The sequence below is a fragment of the Pan paniscus genome, chromosome 1 (genome assembly GCF_029289425.2).
Source record: "Pan paniscus chromosome 1, NHGRI_mPanPan1-v2.0_pri, whole genome shotgun sequence".
NCBI classification, from domain to species: domain Eukaryota; kingdom Metazoa; phylum Chordata; class Mammalia; order Primates; family Hominidae; genus Pan; species Pan paniscus.
In genome coordinates this window covers 115927329-115942231 of record NC_073249.2, presented here as the reverse complement: position 1 = coordinate 115942231, position 14903 = coordinate 115927329, and positions in this window count along the sequence as shown.

Here is a 14903-nt window from a genome sequence, read left to right as displayed (position 1 = left end):
AATTCTCTTCTTCCTAAGGAACACTGATTATTCTTAGGTTTGCTTATTTAACATAATCCCAGACTTTTTGGAGGCTTTGTTCATAATTTCTTTTTCTTCTTTGTCTTTGTTGAATGGGTTAATTCGAAGACCTTGTCTTCAAGCTCTGAATTTATTTCTTCTACTTGTTCAATTGTATTGCTGAGACTTTCCAGAGCATTTTGCATTTCTATAAGTGTGTCCAATGTTTCCTGAATTTTTGATTATTCTTTAAGCTATTTCCTGGAATATTTCTCCATTCATTTCTTGTATCATTTTTTTAGACTTCCTTGCATTGGGCTTCACCTTTCTTTGGTGCCTGATCAGCTGAATATTCTCCTGAATTCTTTTTCAGGTAAATCGTGGATTTCTTCTTGGTTTGGATCAATTGCTGGTGAACTAGCGTGATTTTGGGGGTGGGTGTTAAAGAGGCTTGTTGGTTTTCTGGTTCCTTCTCATTTGGGTAGGCTGTCAGAGAGAAGGCCCAGGACTGAAGGCTGTTGTTCAGATTCTTTTGTCCCACAGGATGTTCCCTTGATGTAGCACTCTTCCCCTTTTCCTATGGATGTGGCTTCCTGTGAGCAGTACAGTGATTGTCTCTTTTCTGGGTCTAGCCACCCAGCAAGTCTACCCAGCTCTGGGCTGGTACTGGGGGTTCTCCGCACAGAGTCCTGTGAGGTGAACCATCTATGGATCGCTCAGCCATGGATACCAATGCCTGTTCTGGTGGAGGTGGCAGGGAGTGCAATGGACTCCATGAAGGTTCTTAGCTTGGGGGTCTAATGCTCTCTTTTTGTGCTGGTTGGCCTCCTGCCAGGAGGTGGTGCTTTCCAGAGAGCATCAGCTGTGGTAGTATGGAGAGGAACCCATGGTGGGTGGGGCCCTAGAACTCCCAAGGTTATATGACCTTTGTCTCCAGCTACCAGGGTAAGCAGGGAAGGACCATCAAGTGGGGGCAGGGCTAGGTGTGTCTGAGCTCAGACTGTCCTTGGGTGGGTCTTGTTGCAGCTGCTGTGGGGGATGGGAGTGAGGTTCCCAGGTCAATGGAGTTGTTTCCTAGGAGAATTATGGCTGCTTCTGCTGAATCATCCAGGTTGTCAGGGAAGTGGGGGAAGGCCAGCAGTCACAGGCCTCACCCAGCTTCCATGCAAACCAAAGGGCCGATCTCACTCCCACCATGCACCCCCTAACAGCCCTGAGTCTGTTACCAGGTGGTAGGCAAGCCAGGCTTGAGAACTTGCTCCAGGCTACCTGCCTCCCAGTTGCGAAAGGGCTTGGTTCTTCCCCTGCCTCTGGAGTCTGCACACTGGATTCACACCCTTCCCCCGAGTTCTGGCCAGGAAACTTCTCAATCCATTCAAATTATTACAAAGTTCAGCTGGAAACTGCCTTCTCCCTATGGTGCTTATCTCCCCACCTCACTCCACTCCTCTGGCCACCCTCCTGATGGACTCCTGTGGTGCCAGGTAGGACTGGCCTGCTTGGGAACCTGGCAAGTTCCCAGGGCCTTTCTGCTGCTTCCTCTACCCCTGTATTTTGCTCAGCTAAGTTGACTCACCCCCCAGGTTAAGGTGGGAAACCTTCTGCAAACAGACCTTCAGTTTCTCCAGTGGGGGTGTGTGTTCAGAAGAGGAGACTCTCCCTTTCCCACTTCCACAGTTGGGGCACTCACAAGATCTGGAGTGTCTTGTGGGTCTTGCAGGAGCAGTCTGCTTCCTTCAGAGGGTCTGTGGGTCCTCTCAGGATTGCTGGTTCATTCTTGCAGTCAATCTGGCACTAAAATTCACAATGTGAGCCTCTGCACACTGTTCTGTCCATCCGAGTCAGAGCTGCAATCTAGTCCTACCTCTTGTCCGCCATGATGACCTGCCTCTCCCTTGCAATTTTTAGATCCAAAAATGTCTTCCTATATATTTGACATACAGATTTAAGTTGGCAATGTCTTCTTTTAGGTCTGTGAATGAATCACTACCTTCATTACCTTCTACTTTCTGCTATTTCCGTTAGGAAATCACTTTTGAGTCTTATTTTCCTCTCTTAATGATAATGTATCTCTTCTTCCATTATTTTAAAGAATTTCTCCTTGACATTGATTTTTAGTAATTTTAGTATGCTGTAACTCAGTATGGTTGACTTTCATTGACATTACTTTATAACATTTTTTTGAATTTTGGGATTTCTTTCTTTGGTCTTGTATCATTCTTTAGCCAGTATTTCTTTAAGTACTGTTTTACCCTATTCTGTCTCCACCATCCTTCTTCACTCCACTTCTTCAAATTTTATATTCAATTAAATATTCTTCAAATATTATAATGAGAAATGAAATATTTACAGGAAAGAAAAATATTTCTCATTATATCCAATGCATCTCTTATAATGCTTCATTTAAAATCATTTTTTTGTCTCTCTGCAACTCCACCTAAATATTTTTCCCAACAAATCTTTCAGTTTACTACTACTCTTTCCTCTATGTCTAATGTGTTTTCAAATGGATACACTAGTTTCTTAATTTTAATTGCCAAATTTTATTTCTAGAATATCCATTTGATCGTTTGTACGACCTCCAGTTCTCTGCAAAACGTATTTGTCAATCTTGTTATTTCATTTTAACATCCATGTTTATTAATTCCATTATTTGGGTTTCCTTGGGGTATAAAATGGTTCTTTGGGTAAGTCTTGTTTTCCCATATACTCAAGTGGTTGCCAGATATTTTATTATCAGATGAAATGCAAAAACATATAGATCAACTCTAGATGACTTTATCTTCCACCAGAGATAATTTACTCATGCTTCTGTTAGGCAGATGGGCTACAGAAACTAGAAATCCAGGAGTACATTGATTTATTCAAGAAATAATATCTGAAGTTGGAATTCATACTCTATGAAGAAATAATATACAACCACTTCAGCCTTACACTTGTTAGGAGTCCCAGCTGAAAGTTGGGCTTGTTTGCCAAAGTCTCATCTCCTTCCCAATCATTTCAACATTTGTAATTCTACCATGAGTCTTCTGAAAGTGGTGCATGGTTTTGCATCCTCTTAGCATCTGCTTTCAAAACTGGCATTGCCACAAGTTGAGAAAAAAGCCGCATCAATGATAGGCTCACTTCTTTGGGCTTCGTTTATTTGTAAAGGTTGGCCTCACGATTCACCAGTACCTGTGTAGCTCTTTGATGCCTTCTAAAAGACTTTTATATTTCAACACAAAGCTAATTAAAATAAAACTCACAAAAAAAGCATCTATCATAAGTAGAGTTACATTTTTTCTTACAATACGAAAATGTAAGCACTATCACAATCAAGAAGTAAAAGCAAGCCATAACTCCAAAAATTTCCTTTGCAGTCACTTCCCCCATTCCCAGGCACAAACACTGTTTTACCTTGTATAATTACAGATATTTTTGCCTTTTCTAAAATATCATAGGAATGAAATTATATATATAATTTCTACCTACATTCATTACGTTTTAAAATTTCATCCATGTTTTTAAAATTTCATTTTACTTTTTAATGTTTAATTCTTATGAATACTTTTGATATAAGCATACAATATGTTATAATCAAATTTGGGTGATTAGGATATCCACCACCCAAAACATTTATTTCTTTGTGCTGGGAATATTCCAAATCTTCTCTTATAGTTATTTAAAAATATACAATAAATTATTGTTAACTATTTCACCTTGTTGTGCTATGAAACACTAGAAATTATTCCTTTTAATTGTTCTTTTCTACCCATTAACTGACCTGTCTTCATTCAACCCTCCCCACTACTACTCCTAGCTTCTGGTAACCACCGTTCTATTCAGTGCCTCCATGAAATCAGTTGTTTTAGTACCCACATGAGTGAGAACATGCAGTATTTGTCTTTCCGTGCCTGGCTTATTTCACTTAACTTAGCGTCATCGAGGCTCATCCCTATTGCTGCAAATAGCACTTTTTTTGTTTTGTGGTTTTTTTTTTCCCCAAGACCAGATCTCACTGTTGTCACACAGGCTAGGGTGAAGTGAGTTAATCATGGCTCACTGCAGCTTCGACCTCCTAGGCTCAAACAATTCTCCCACTTAAGCCTCCCAAATAGCTAGGACTACTGGAACATGCCACCATGCCCGACTAATAATTAACTTTTTGTAGACACAGGATCTCACTGTGTTGCCCAAGTTGGTCCTGAGCTCCTGGGGTCAAGTGATGCTCCCATCTCAGCCTCCCAAAATATTGAGATTACAGGAAAGAGCCACCAAGCCAGAACAATTTTTCTTTTTAAGGCTGAATAATGTCCCATTGTGTATATATACTGCCTTTTCTTTCTTCATTCATCCACTGATGGAACACACAGGTTGATTCTATATCTTAGCTATTATGAATAGTGCTACAATTAACATAGTGGTGCGGGTATCTCTTCAGTATGCTGATTTCCTTTCTTTCAAATATACACCCACCAGTAATATTGTTGGATAGTATAGTAGTTCTATTTTCAGTATTTTGAGGAAGCTTCATAGTATTTTCCATAGTGACTGTACTAATTTACGTTTTCAACAGTGTATAAGCATTTTCTTTCTCCACATTCTTGGCAGCATTTATTTTGTTTTTGATAAAAGCCATTTAACTAGGGTGAGGTGATATGGTGGTTTTGATTTGCATGTCAAATCAAATTGATTTCATTTGATTTGATTATAAGTGATGTTGAGCATTTCTTCATGTATCTGTTGACAATTTGTGTTTTCTTTTTACAAATGTCTATTGAAATCTTTTGCCTATTTTATATAGAAATATTTTTTATTGCTATTGAGTTATTTAAAATCCTTATATATTCTGGTTATTAATCCCTTTTTGGATGACTAGTTTTCAAATATTTCCTTCCATTCTGTAGGTTGTCTATTCACGTTGTTTCTTTCTGTGCAGTTTTTTAGCTTGATGTTATCCCATTTTTAAATTTTGGCTTTGGTTGCCTGTCAGGTCTTACTCAAGAAATCTTTGCCCAGACAAATGTTCTGAAACATTTGCCCAGTTTTCTTCTAGTAGTTTCGTATCTTATGTTTAAGCACCATCCTTTCCCTAATGTATGGTCTTGGCTTGTTTGTCAAAAGAGCTGACTGTAAATGTATGAATTTATTTCTGGACTCTCTATTCTATTCTACTGGTTTATGTGTCTGTTTTTGCTCCAGTACTATGCTATTTTGTTTACTATAGCCTTGTAGTATATTTTGAGGTAACATAATGTGATACATCTGACTTTGTTACTTTGTTACATCTGACTTTTGTGACTTTTGTTCACAATTGCTTTGGCTATTCAGGTCTTCTGTGAGTCCATACAAATTTAAGGATTGTTTTCCCACTATGAAGAATGACACTGGTTTCATTAAATCTGTTGATCACTTTGGTTAGTATAAACATTTTAACAATATTAATTCTTCTAATGCATGAACATGTGATATCGTTCAATTTCTTTGGTATCTGCTTCAATCTCTTTCATCAGTATTTTATAGTTTTCATTGTAAATTCTGTTAACCTCCTTGGTTAAATTTATTCCAAAGTATTTAATTTTTTGGAGCTATTATAAATGGGACTGCTTCCTTAGTTTTTCAGATAGTTCTTTATTGAAATATAGAAATGCCATTACATTATTCACTGACATGCATGTTGATTTTGTATCCTGCAACTTTATTGAATTTATCAGTTCTAACAGATTTTTGTCAGAATCTTTGTTTTTCTGAAAATAACATCATCTGTGAATAATGAAAATTTAAGACCTTCCTTTTTAATTCTGATGTCCTTTCTTTCTTCTCCCTCAATAATTACCCTGGCTAGAATTTCTGGTGTGATACTGAATACAATTGTTAAAAGTGGGTATCTTGTCTTGTTTCAGATCTTGGAACAAAAGGCTTCCAATTTTTCCGTTTGTCAATATCATGCTGTGAGTTTCTCATACATGGCCTTTACTGTGTTTACGTATGTTCCTTCTCTACCCAGTTTGCTGTTTTTATCATGAAGGAATGTAGAATTACATAAAATGCTTTTTTTTGGGCATCTATTGACATGATCTATGGTTTTTGTCCTTGATAACGTTAATATGATATTCAATTTTATTGACTGGGCCAGGCATGGTGGCTCACACCTGTAATCCTAGTACTTTGGGAGGCCGAGGTGATCAGTTGGGGTCAGGAGTTTGAGACCAGCCTGGCCAACATGGTGAAACCCTGTCTCCACTAAAAATACAAAAATTAGCCAGGCATGGTGGCACATGCCTGTAATCCTAGCTACTCAGGAGGCTGAGGCAGAATTGCTTGAACCCGGGAGGTGGAGGTTGCAGTGAGCCAAGATCATACCACTCCACTCCAGCCTGTTCTTGCTTGTCTAGTTCTTCAAGGTATACCATTAGGTTATTTATTTGGAGTCTTTATTGATTTGGCATTTATTATTATAAATTTCCTTCTTAGTACTGTTCTGCTGTATCCTCATAGTTTTGGTATGTTGTGTTTCCATCATCATTGGTCTCAACAGATTTTTAAACTTCATTTAAAATTTCTTCACTGACCTATTGGTTGTTAGGAACATGTTTAATTTTGATGTATTTGTATAGTTTCCAACGTTTCTCTTGTTATTGCTTTCTAGTTTTATTCCAGTGTGGTCAGATACTTGATATTAGTTTGATTTTTTAAAAATTTGTTAAGCTTTGTGTCATAACATATAGTTTAGTCTGCAGAATTCTGCTTGTGCTGATGAGAATGTGTATTGTGCAGCTATTAGAAAAAATGTTCTATAAATGTCTGCTAGTTCCATTAGGTCTAGAGTGTAGTTTACTGTTTCTTTTTGTCCTAATGACATGTACATTGCTGAAAATGGGACACTGCAGTCGCCTTTTATTATACTGCAGTCTACCTCTCCCTTTAAACCAATTAATATATGTTTTATATGTTTAATTACTCCAATAATGGTTGCATATATATTTACAGTTGCTCATTCCTCTTGGTAAATTGGCCACTTTATCCTTACATTGATGTTGTCTCTAATTTTTAGTTTTTGACTTGAAGCCTATTTTATCTAAGTATAGTAGCTACTTCTGAGATTTTTGATTTCCTATTGCATGAAATATCTTTTTTCAACCATTCACTTTCAGTCTATGTGTGTCCTTAGAGATGGAGTGAGTTTCTAGCAGGCAGCATATACCTGGGTCTTTAAAAAAAAAATTCAGCCACTCCATTTCTTTCAAATGGAGAATTTAGTCCCTTTAGATTCAATTCTAATATTATTAGGAAAAATTTACACCTGCCATTTTGTTGCTTTCTGGTTGTCTTGTAAATCATTTCTTCCTTTCTTACTATCTTTTCTGTGTAAAAGTTATTTTGTCAAGTAATATATTTTAATTCTTTGGCTTTGATATTAATGTATTATGAGTTTTTGCTTTGTGGTTATAAGGCTTTAAAAAAGTGTTTTATAATAAGTTACTTTAAACTGATTGCACCTTAACTTTGGTCAGTACAAGGAAATACTAAAAAACTCTAAGCTCTAAGTTTATTACCCCTACTTTTAGACTTTTTGTTGTCTCTGTATCTTTTTATATTGCCTATTTCTTAAGCAATATTACTTTTGGTAGGTTTATGTTTTAGTTTTCATGCTAAACTTTCTAGCATCTTATACACAATTACAGCATTAGAGTGCTCTGAATGTTGTGTGCTTAGATTTACCAGTGAGTTTTCCATCTTCAGATGATTTCTTGTTGCACATTAGAGCCCTTTTCTTTCAGAGTAAAAAAATCTTTAGGTTGTCTTGTAAGATAGATCTAGTGGTGACAAATATCTTTCAGCTTCTGTTTGTCTGGGAAGTCTAGTTCTTTATGATTGAAGGATATCTTTGCTGGATACAGTATTCTCAGTGGAAGTTTTTTTGTTGTCCTTCAGCACTTTAAATATGTCTTCCCACTTCCTCCTGATTGATAAGGTTTCTGTTGAGAAGTCTGCTTCCAGATGTATAGGAGTTCCCTTATACATTATTTACTTCTTTTCTCTTCCTGCTTTTAGGATCCCTTTTTTTGTCCCTGAAACAGAGTTTAACTATATGCCTTGTGGTATTCTTATTCAGGCTTCTCTTGGTGTTCTCTGATCTTCTTGTATCTGAAGATTCACATCTTTATCTAGGTTTGGAAAGTTCTCTATTATGTCTGAATAAACTTTCTACCCCAATTGCTTTCTATATATCCCCTTTAAGACCAATAACTTGTATTTGCTTTTTGATGCTGTTTTCTATATCTTATAAACATCTTCTTTTTTTTCCATTTTTCTCTCCTCTGTGTATTTTTAAATAGCCTGAGCTCATTAATTTTCTCTTCTGTTTGATCAATTCTGCTGTTGAGACATAGAGGCATTTTTCTGATGGTCAACTGAATTTTTAGCTCCAAGATTTGTTTAGTTTTTGATAATTATTTCAAACTTTTTTACAGTTCTCTGAAAGAATCCTTATTTCCTTCTGTTTTATTGTAGTTTACTGAGTTTCCAAAAAAATATATGTATATTGAATTCTCAGTCTGGAAAGTCACATATCTCTGTCACTCTAGGATTGATCACTGGTGCCTCATTTAGTACATTTGGTGAGGCCATATTTTCCTGGATGTCTGTGATGCTTTTGGACATTCCTAAATGTCTGCGCATGCACTGCAGATTTATGTATTTATTCCAGTCTTCACAGTCTGACCTTGCTTATAACTCCTTTTTCAGAGGGCTCTCCAAGAGTTCAAAGTGGCTGTTAACTGCAGCCACTTCAGCAGTAGAGGGTACCCTAAACCTAAGTGTGCTGTGACACTTGCAGACTCCTAGCCCTAATGAATTTAGAAATGAGGGAGAATTCCTTGGGTTCCCAGAGAAATCCTTACTCTCTTCTGTCTTTCCTCCAAGCCAAATGAGTCCCTCTCTAGGCCTGGCTTCTTGGTGTTGGGGGAGGGTTAATGCAAGCACTGTCAGGGCCACCAAAGCTGATACTGCATAACAACCAAGGTCCAGTCTGCCAGACCAGTACAGTACCTGGGTTTGTGCAAGGCCAACAGCTGCTACTGTCTGATTGCCACTGAATTTTATTCAAAACCCAAGGATAATTTAGTCAAAGGAAGGTGAAGCATGGAGGGACTTGGGTCCCATCAGGGCAGTAGATTCTCTTCTGGCCTCAGATGAGTGTAGAAGCACCATCCAGGAGTAATGGTCTGGAATCAGAAGCTTCAGGATTTCTGCCATTGCTTTATTTTACTGAGGCTGGGCTGTCACTCTCCTTCCCCAAAGCAGGAGTCTCTCTCCTGTGCTGCACTTCCTGGAGTTGGAGGATGGGTGATCCATGTACTCCCATGGTCACTGCAGCTGGTCCCTTGCTGAATCAAGCCAAAGTAAACAGCCTCTGAAAGCAGTACAGCACCAGGGCTTGCTCAAGAACTGCAGTTAACATGGCCTAGCTGTCAGAGAAATTTATCCAGGGCCTCAGGGAACTTCAGTCAGTTGGTGGCAAAGCAGACCAAGTCTTGGGTTCCTGCTACTGGGGTAGTGAATTCTCCTCTAGCCCAGGGCTATTTTAAGTGCTACCTCCATGGGCATTGGTAGAATTTTGCCTGGTGCCGTTTCATTATTACAAGGCAGCACTGAGTTATTATGCAAAGTTCCACTCATGTCACTCTCCCCCAAGCACAGAGATTCTCTCTTCTTGCTATGCTGCCTGAGTCTGGGGAAGCAGTGTTACAGGCAATGTTAAGAACATCCTTCCTACCTTCTTCAATGCATTTTTCCTCATTATTATGCTAAAACTGTGATCCATCACCTCAATTATTGCTGGTGAGGTACTGGTGACCTCCCTCACTTGAATTTCTCATTCTTACGAAGGTGCTTTCTTGCTTGGATAGTTGTTCAGTTTGACATTCCTGCAGGGTGAACAATTGCTAGAGGGTTCTATTCAGCCATCTTTCTCCACCTCACATCCATGTTTTTGCATGTTATTTCTTTCCTTTTATTGATTAGCATTTGATTCCATGAATATAGCACAATGTATATAACCACTATTCTTTTCTGGAAAACTTATGTCCAGGTTGGGGTTATTATGAATAAGGCTATGAAATTTCAGGTACATGTCTTTGTGTGAATTTCTGTTTTCATTTCTCTTAGGTAAAAACATATCCTATGGAATTGCAGTTAATTTGGTAATTCTAGATTTATAGTTTTTTAAAAAAAAAAAACCCTGTCAATTTTTCAGAGTGACTCTATGACTTTACCAACCAGAAATGTATACAAATTCCAATTTCAAGTCATGTTTTTAAAAAAGACGATCAATTGACTATATGCATTTGTCTATTTCAGGACTCTATTGTGCTATTGGTCTATTTGTCTATCTATGTTAATACTATATTATCTCTTTTACTGCAACATTATAATACATCTTGAAACCAGGTACAGTAAGTCCTCCACCTGTTTGAAGATTCCTTTGGCTATTCTAAATGCTTTGAATTTCCAGATTTTAGAAACAACTTGTCAATTTATTTAAAATATACTGTTGGAATTTTGCTTGGGGTTACAATGAATTCATAAACCACCAAGCAGAAATTGAAAATCCTAACAATATTGAGTCATCCAATATATTTAGTGACATATCTTTCCATTTATTTAGGTATTTTAAATTTCTTCTCATCAGTGTTTTGTAACTTGTAGTGTAAAGGTCTTACAGGTCTTACATGTGTGTCACTGAATGGTTCCTAAGTATATGGCTGTTTTATGCTATTGTAAATATGTTATGTTTCATTTCCAATTATTCATTAATATAGAAATGCATATTATCAATTGTCAAATTACTTTTTTATATCTGTTGATAACAATCACATGGTTTTTCTCATTTTGCTATGTGGTGAATTATATTGCTGGGTTAAGCCTAACATATATACAACCTTTTACACTGCTAAATTCTATTTCTTTTTATCTTAAGTATTTTTTGCATCCATATTCACATGAAATACTGATTTTTAAATTTCTTTTATTGTACTATTTTGTCAAGTTTTGTAGTGGGATTGATATGGTTTGGATTTGTGTCCCCATCCAAATCTCATGTTCAATTGTAATCCCCAGTGTTGGAGGCTGGTCCTGGTGGGAGGTGACTTGTTCACGGGGGTGGATCCTTCACGACTAGTTTAACACCATTCCTTTGGTGCTGTTCTTGAGACAGAGTTCTCATGAGATCTGGTCGTTTAAGAGTGTGCAACACATCCCTTCTCTCTCTTCCTCCTGCTCCAGCCATGTAACATGTAACTGTTTCCCCTCCGCCTTCCACCAGGATTGTAAGTTTCCTGAAGCTTCCCCAGAAGCAGAAGCCACTATGCTTCCTGTACAGCCTGCAGCATCAGGAGCCAATTAAACTCGTTTTCTTTATAAATTGCCCAGTCTGTTATTTCTTTATAGCAATGTAAGAATGGATTAATACAGGGGTTATACTGGCCTCATAAATTCAAAATTGTTTTGTTTTCTAATGTTTGAAAGAATCTCTGTAGAGTTTAATATTATCTCTAACCTACACATTTGATGTAATTCTCCATTGGAGCAATCAGGAGTTGGTGTTTTCTTTTTGGTAACATTTATGTTTACCAATTCACTTTAATAAATATGGAGCTTTTTTCATATTTTGTATTCTGCATCATTTTTGACAAGTGTGTTTCAAAAGGCATTTGTCCATCTAAGTTATTCAATTATTGGCATAAAGCTGTTCATAACATGCAATTATCTTTAATGTTAATAGACTATAATGTCCTTTCTATTCTAAACATTATTAATTTGTGTTTCCTCTTTTTAATTTGATCAGTTTGTTTCCTAGGCTGCTATAACATCGTAAACTAGATGGCTTGAAACGAGAGAAATTTATTCTCTCACAGTTGTGTAGACTAGAAGTCTGAAATCAAGCCTCCCTCTCAAGGCTCTAGAAAAGGGGTCTTCTTTGCCTCTTCCTTACTTCTGGTTGCAGGCAATCTTTGGCTTAAAGTTGGCATCACTCCAATGTCTGCCTTTATTTTCACATGGACTTTGTATCTCTGCCAAGGCCTTCTTATAAGGAAACTAGTCATTGAATTTCGGGATACCCTAACCTAGTATGATTTCGTCATAACTAATTACATCTGCAAAGACCCTATTTTGAAATAAGGTCACATCTGAAGTTTCAAGTGAACATGAATTTTGGAGGGATATTATTCAGCCCAGTATGTCTTACCAGGTGTTTATCAATCTTATTTCAAAAAACTCACTTTCAACTTGATTTTGTGTGTGAATTTCCATCAACTTTGAAAAAGTTCTTAGTAAATCTCTCTTCAAATATTTGTTCTGTATCATTCTTTCAATCTTTCCTTTCTGAGACTCAATTACAAGGATGGTAAGCCATTTCACTTTCCTTCAAATTTCACACACTCTATAATTTTACTCCCTTTTTCTTTGCTTTTCCATTTGTATATTTTCAATTGCTTTGTCTTTATTGATTTTTTCCTCTGTGTACTTAGATCATATTCATTTCTAGATTTCTGTGTTTTGTTGTTTCCATATTTCTGCTGAAATTCTCTCTCTTCATGTATGTTTTCCACTTTGTTTTACTAGATCTTTAGGCACTTTTATTGTTATGATCACCCTCTGATAATGCAAACATATGGACAATTTCAATTTGCTTCTACTGACTGATTCCTCTCTGGATCAAACTTTTTTCCTCCTTTGCATGTCTTATAATTTTTAACTGTGTGCTGTATATTTTTTATAAAAGGACAGTAAGTATGAAAAGAAGTAATAGTTAACACCAGAAAACAACAGCATGCTCCTTTTGTTAGGTTCAGAATATGACACTGAATCAATCTGATGTACAGTTGAGAGCAGCTGGGCTTTGTTGCAGCTGTAGTTTGATTCACTTCCTCCCTCCTTTCAATTATATATATAAAATTGTATTTTATATATGTGTGTTTTATATATATATACACACACACACACATATGTGAGACAAGGTCTCACTCTGTTGTCCAGACTGCAGTGCAGTGGTGTGATCACAGCCCTGGGTGAAGGGATCCTCCTGCCTCAGCCTCCCAGGCAGCTGGGACAACATGCATACACCACCATGTCCTGCTAATTTTTAGTATTTTTTTTGTAGAGAAGCAGGTCTTGCTATTTTGCCCAGGCTGGTCTCTAACTCCTGGCCTCAAGCGATCCTCCTGCCTTGGCTTCCCAAAGCACTGGAATTACAGGTATGAGCCACTGTGACTGGCCATTTCAAATATTTTGAGTGAACAAAGTTTCCTTTTAACAGAAATCTGGATATCAGCCCTGGTAAGATTCTAGTGTTTCTGTTTTTTTGTTTTGTTTTGTTTGCTTTTCAGCTAAGCTGCCAGTTATTGAAAGAACAGATTTTTCTTTGCACTAATCACAATAGTGTATTTTAGAATTTCTGGGGCATTTTACTTGTAATCTGTTGATGTCCGTGGCTTTCTGTGCCTCAGGTGAACTCTCAGTCATATTATCATTCCCTTTGGAGGACACAGTTCTTAAACCATAATGCCTCAGAATGACTTTTCCTTTGTTTCAGGTCTGTTATTTTTCTTAGCTTCCCAATAAATGAACACACCCTTTCTAAAATCAGCACACTGGTTGTTTAAAACCAAGAAATATTTTCAACACTAGACTTACAAGGGTACTAATAAGCCACTATTTACTGAACTTTCATTTTCCAGGAAGTCTTTACTGGACAATGAAAGATAAAAGTTATCTTCCTCTTTCACAAATTCATTGAGCAATTAAAATATATGACATCTTACTATAAAATACAATATAATCTTAGTAACTTGGATGAACGAATATCAAGTTCCTAAATTATATTAGATTTCAGGTTTGATTTTCTAAAATCTTATTAAAAGTAGACTAGTTCAGGGTCCTTCTACCTTGTGATTCCATTTTTTTTTTGAGACAGAGTCTTGCTCTGTCGCCCAGGCTGGAATGCAATGGCACGATCTCAGTTCACTGCAACCTCCGCCCCCCGGGTTCAAGTGATTCTTCTGCCTCAGCCTCCTGAGTAGCTGGGATTACAGGCACACGCCACCACGCCTGGCTAATTTTTGTATTTGTAGTACAGACAGGGTTTCACCATGTTGGCCAGACTGGTCTTGAATTCCTGACCTCAGGTGATCTGCCAACCTCAGCCTACCAAAGTGCTGGGACTACAGGTGTGAGCCACTGTGCCCGGCCGATTCCACCATCTCTTACAAGCTTGTAATCAATATCCAATTGGTACAAAGAGAAAAAACTGGGAGAAAACATTATGAATTCTCAAAACCTTAATATAAAAATAGCAAATACATCCACTCCACTTTCTAAAATTCAGTTTTGCATCTACATCTAACTGCACATGAGACTAGGAAATATAGTCTTGCGGTATACCCAGGACAAAAAGGAAACAGATTTTTCACTATCGGTTCACAGTATCTGCCAATTTTGTTAGCTTAAGACCTCTTACTTTAAAAGTTAAATATTCAACCCAAAAATGTTGATGGAATTGAAGAGAAATGCCTTATCTGTTCAATCAAGCTATTGTATCTGACAATGGAGGCAAGGTATATTTTGATGGTATGATTGTCTTCTGTCACTTCAGCATTACAGTTAGGGATGAACACACATTCCAAATTCTCTTATAATCCCTCCACAAGCCTATAGCAGTGTCCGCTTATCAGTAGGGATATATTCCAAGACCTCCAGTGGATTATTTGAAACTACAGATAGTACTAAACCCTCTATATACTGTTTTTCCCTATACATACATATATACCTATGATAAAGTTTAATATATATATATCTATGATAAAGTTTAACATATACATTAGCCATAGTAAGACGTGAACAACAATAATAAAATAGAT